This window comes from Peromyscus maniculatus, chromosome 5 (genome assembly GCF_049852395.1).
Source record: "Peromyscus maniculatus bairdii isolate BWxNUB_F1_BW_parent chromosome 5, HU_Pman_BW_mat_3.1, whole genome shotgun sequence".
Taxonomy (NCBI): domain Eukaryota; kingdom Metazoa; phylum Chordata; class Mammalia; order Rodentia; family Cricetidae; genus Peromyscus; species Peromyscus maniculatus.
Window position 1 is genome coordinate 62,461,248 of NC_134856.1, and position 5,836 is coordinate 62,467,083.

The 5,836-nt window shown below is 40.6% G+C and overlaps 1 pseudogene; it reads left to right on the forward strand.

Annotated features, from left to right (window-relative positions):
* The first annotated feature begins 1,838 nt into the window (after positions 1-1,838).
* LOC102910360 (dnaJ homolog subfamily B member 6 pseudogene) lies at positions 1,839-2,511 on the forward strand (annotated as a pseudogene).
* Positions 2,512-5,836: the final 3,325 nt, after the last annotated feature.

Here is a 5,836-nt window from a genome sequence, read left to right on the forward strand (position 1 = left end):
AATGGAAGAGCCAGAGGTGATGGAGGACACCAAGGAAACATGGCCCTCTAAATCAACAGGTTTGATGCACATATGAACTCACAGAGACTTAGGCAGCATTCCCAGGGCCTGCACAGGTTTATATCAGCTGCGGTCCTAGAGCTGAAAGAAGTAGACACATGACCCCAACCCCAACCCAGAAGTAATCTCCAATTGATAAGCATTTGCAAAAGAAAATTTATTTTTTTCCAAGGGAGTCTCACTTGGGAAACAAACTACTCCTATGGGTAGGTTGCATGCCCAGCAGGAGATGGCCAACAGCCACCAAAAAAAAAAAAAAAAAAAAACCAAATTCAATGGCATCTCGGAAGTTCTTTGTCTCATAATGTCACCTTTTAAAATAATTTTATTATATATATATAATATATATATAACATATATATATTCCCATTTTTGCCCTATAGGCCCTTTGCATATATATGATGATTTACAGTTTTGTGTTTTTATAAGATTCCCGAATATGCAAATGAGTGGGTCTCTGCATCTATACCTGTTTCTTGGGCTCTTTTCCTTCTGTGTATTTGTATTGCCCTATTCGGATGTGTTAGCTTTTGTTTTACCTTGTTATATTTTATTATTATCCTTTAGAAATATCCTTTAGTTTGTTTTCTGATGAGATGGAAAGGGTAGATCCAGCTGGAAGGGGAGGTGCTACACAAGTCATCGAGGGAGAAAAGCTGTCACTAGCCCTTCATAGCTCTAATACCTATGAACTGCAACAATGACCAGGACAAAAGAGTCCTCAAGGGTGTAACTTTGGCACTTACACCTTGGGGATAACCAACAGGCATCTAATGGGACTTAAGGGCAGCCCAATAGGAGAGCATTTATTCCTGGTAGTGTAACCCATACACTGGTTTACACTGGCGAGGTCATGAACCCTAGAGGAGCAACTACTACTGCCAGTTTCATAAATCAGTATAAACATAAACCACATTCTAAATTTCTATCCTTCTATCCATGGGTAAGCAGTTCTCACTCCGTCCTCAAAGGAGCTCCATTTTCAGCAGATAGAAACCATCACAGGAATCCACAACTGATCCAAATGACTGTAGTGTGCCCATCTTCAGTGATACTTCTACAGGTTCAAGGGACATATAGGGGATGGAGATACTGAAGGACCAGGGACAACAGTGTCTGCTTCATGACATAGTGTCTTCTGTATATGACGGATTGTCCCACTGAGTCTTAACAATGCAGTCACTTAAATACCAGCACAAAGACATCAGCAGTTGATGTTCCAATGTGGATGATGGGAATCTCATAATTCTCTATCCTTAGATGAAATGCCATGGGCAATTCATGGATGCTTGAGAGAGTGTGAATCAGTCTTCTCCAGGGATGAGTTCCATGAGAGGTTATCCAATCCCAAGTGGTCAGCCCTAAACACATATGCATATAGGCAACACTAAATGGACTCAGCAGGATATATATATGTGTGTGTGTATGTATGTTATATGTATATATATATGATTAAGGAAGATGTATATGTAACAACATTTGTATATATATAACAATAATTAAAGACAAGGTCATAAATTTGAGAGAGAGTAGGGTAGAGAGCATGGGAAGAATTGGAGGGGGTAGAAAATGGAATGGGATTATATAAACACAGTACTCATGTGTGAAATCCTAAAAAAACAAATGCATGCTAAAAAAAAAAAAAAAAAAGTCTGGAGGAGACGCCACCACCACCACCAGCACAGCTGTGCCAGAACCTCAAGGAGATGGCTGTGGACTTCCCCCCTTACCAGTTGCCGAGCCAAGTCCTTGAATTTGTTCCGATAGTATGTTAAAACATGGTGGATTACTATGAAGTTCTGGGGGTGCTGAGATGTGTCTCGCTTGAGGACATTAAAAAGGCGCATTGGAAACAGGCACTTAAATGACATCTGGATAGAAATCCTGAAAATGAAGAAGAAGCAGAGCAGAAATCCAAACAAGTAGCTGAGGCATATGAGGTGTTATTGGATGCAAAAAAGTGAATCTCTATGACAAATATGGCAAAAAAGGATTAAGTGGTGGTGGAGGAGGAGGTGGAAGCCATTTCGACAGTCGTTTGAGTTTGGCTTCACATTCCGGAATCCAGAGGATGTCCGGATGTCAGATTTTTTGGTGGAAGGGACCCATTTTCATTTGACTTCTTTGAAGACCTATTTGTCTCGTTTTTCTCTGCCTTCGGTAGATTTCCGTCTTTTGGGGATGGATTTCCCGTTTTTGATACAGGATTCACTCCGTTCGGGTCACTAGGTCACGGGGGCTCACTGCATTCTCTTCCTCACTTGGCTGCAACGGAATGGGCGACTTCAAATCAATATCAGCTTCTACTAAGATAGTTATTTAATGTCAAAAAATCACTACAAAGAGAATTGTGGAGAATAGTCAAGAAAGAGTAGATGATAAAAAAGACGACAGTTAAAGTCCTTGTGGATAAATGGTAAGGAGCACCTGCTACGCTTGGATAACAAGTAATTACACACACATGTTTAACAGAAATGCTAAACCATAACAAGCACCATTTGAGGAATAACAGGAACTTTTTTGAAGATTTCAAACGAACTCGACTTTCTGTATAACTGTACCTAATCTAAAGTATTTATAAAGCTCACCGGAGCCCCTATTTGTCATAGACCACAAAATAAGACCCTTTTTTTGTGTATTTAAAAATTGTTGTAGTCTCTGTATGCACTTTGCTTTAAACAAAACAAAACAAAAAATGTAATCCAAGGTGAGCCCTGTGACTCTTGAGTACTGGGACAAGACTGTTTTTAACACCAACAGGATCTGCTTCCTTCCCATCCTGTTGACATGTGAGTGAGTAGTGTCAGCCTTCAGTGAAGTTAACATTGCCAGATGAACCTTCCACAGAAATATTTCAATTTTATTTTCAGTATTTAATAATGAAAGCTGTTACTGCATCAATGGTAATACATTTCTGGTTTCATGTAAATTAAGGATGTTTTCTAGTTGTGCATGGATACCGGCAAATTTGTCAGTTCTGACAGTTGTTTAAATATGTAATGTTAAGCTTAGGTTTAAAAAAAAAAGCTGGTAATTTGGGTCTTTGTCATTTGCTAAAAAGAAAAGAAAAAAGAGAAAAGAAATAGAATGTGTTTGGTACAAAAAAAATAAAATAGAAGAGCTTGTTATGCTGGCCTTCATCTGTAATCCCAGCTATGACCAGATGGAATGTGGAAGCAAGAGACTTACCCTGAAACTCCTTGGCCAGCCAGCCTGGAGGACACAGCCTAGCCTCAGAAACAAGAGAGACCCTTGACAATGTGAAAGTTGAAAACTGACTCCTGAAAGCTGTCCTTTGACTTCCATGTGTAGACCATGACACATGTATTCACACACACACACACACACACACACACACACACACACACACACACACGTAAGAATAAGTCTCACAGTGACACCAATAAGTCCACAGAGCAGAACCCCTTTAAAGCTAGCTGCATGCAATGACTGATCCCATCAAAGACACCACCAACTTTCCTCCCACCCGAGTGTCCCTTCAGGTCCTTCTCCCTCACTTTCAGCCTTTTGTCATTGGACATAAGGTACCAAAATCACATAGGTAAAGGAGGAGGGAAAAATAACTTCTTCTTAGGCTGTGGATGCACCCTTTCAATTCAGCTCTATGGATGGCAGTTTAGAATGTGCAACTTAACTTTGTTTGCTTAGGCAGGCTTTCTAGCCCAGGCTGGCCTCCAACTCCCTATGTTGTTCAGAATGTCCTTAAGCTTCTGACACTCCTGCCCCACCACATCCCACATGCTAGAATTACAGGTGTGTGCCACCATGGCCAGCCTCTGTTATGCAGTGCTAGCATTGAACTCATGGATGCTAGGTGAGCTTTCTATCAACAGAGCTATAGCCCTGGGTCAGCTTTCCATAGCCCCAGCTGATTAGTGCCATTAGCCCCAGGGTTCTCTGCTACAGGCAGAGACAGTTCATAGGACGCTGCTGCTGGTACCTGGTCCACAGAGGGGACCAGCCGCCCCCCACCAATGTTTTGCCTCCACCCTCCACAACACCCCACCCCACTGAAAAAAACAAGGCACTCCTTGGTTCCAGTATTGTCCTGTGGGTAAGCTGCAGGCTCACTGGGGTGGAATCCTGTGAAAAGACTATGAAGAAAATAATTTCTCCTTCAATCAGGAGAAGTATAAAGAAATTCCTTGGTGGATAACCCTTCACAGATTTTGACAGTTGTTCACCCTTGATTCTAAATGTCTTTTTGCATGAATAATTTTCTCATCTTTACGCCGAACTTTTCTACATTTTTTGTTGACTAAAATATTACTAATCTAATTTCCTATTAAAAAACTAATTTCCAGCATTGCAGAGCTGAAGGGTGCTACCAACCATTTAGTCTGCAATTTACATCCACCAAATCCTGTAATCGGATGGGAGCTTTGACACACGGGTGGCCGCAATTACACAGGCAAGGAAATGCTCAGTCTGCTGCTGTGTGCTGTTCATCGGCTGAACTCCCATTGAGATTTCGGCTATTGTCAAACGTCTATTGATGTGGACTTAGAGGGGAAGTCCATCAAGGGAAAGGCGTACATTGTTTGTGCTCTAATATTCCCATTTTGACTATAGTTTGGGAAATTGGGGTTTATTAGAGAGCAAAGGAGGCACCGGACTGGAATCGTTTATTCATTCCTCACTCAGCACTGTGCGTGACAAAGACTATTTCAGCTGAAGTATTCATCTAGGACAGTTTGAGGGAAAAAAAAAATCTCACATCAGCAGAGACTGAGCTCTGGGGGGTTAGGACCTGGGCTTGCAGGGCGTGAGGGAGGAAGTGTTAAGAGGCTAGCCTGGGCCACCAGAGGCCTATCCACCTAAAAGGGCTTGGTGCACTTTGAAAAGCTAATTCCTCCTTTCAAGAGGAATGACAGATAGCTGCTGAGTCAGCTGTGGTCAGGCCAACACATCCCCATTTGGTTGACTGTCTCCCCACCTGTCCATCTATCCATCTGTCATCCACCCCCCTGTCCATCTGTCCATCCGTCTGTCATTCGCCCACCCAACTGATTGTTAAATATCTATTATGTCACTATGTGTTCAACTAACACTCTGTGCATCTGTGGGCTTAGCACCATGATAGTGGGTGCCAAGGGCACAAGTTTTTATATTATTATAAAACATGGACTCATGTTGTTATATGAATATATGTTCATTTGTGTAAGTTATATATGAGTTGATAAGTATAAACCATATACAGCATAAAATCATATATAAATCCTATATATTCATATATGAACTATACATTACATATCACATAAAAACAATACACAAACCAGATATTATATAAGCACATATATGAGTCATATATGTTCTCTAAATATGAACCTCATATATGTTCATAAAATGGTCCATATGTCTTACATATTTACATATATAATTTTGGTGGTTAACTTTTAATTTTATTTTTTGAGAATTTCCTATTTGAGTACTATATATCATTTTCTCCCTTCTTTCCTCAAATCCTCATATATCTATTCATCCTTCTCTAATTAATGGCCTCTTTTTCTTTATTATCATTATATGTACATAATATACATACATACAATCTGCTGAGTCTATTTAGTGTTGCTTTTATGTGTGTGGTTTTAGGGCTGAACACGGGGTTGGATAACAAATTAATAAGCTCATCCCTGGATAAGACTGACTAATCCTCTCTCAGCAGATGTTAACAACCTGTGGCTCTTCATCTAGGGGTGGGGCTTTGTGAGGTTTTTCTCTATCTATGTTGACATGTTACCTGGTGTCATTGTCC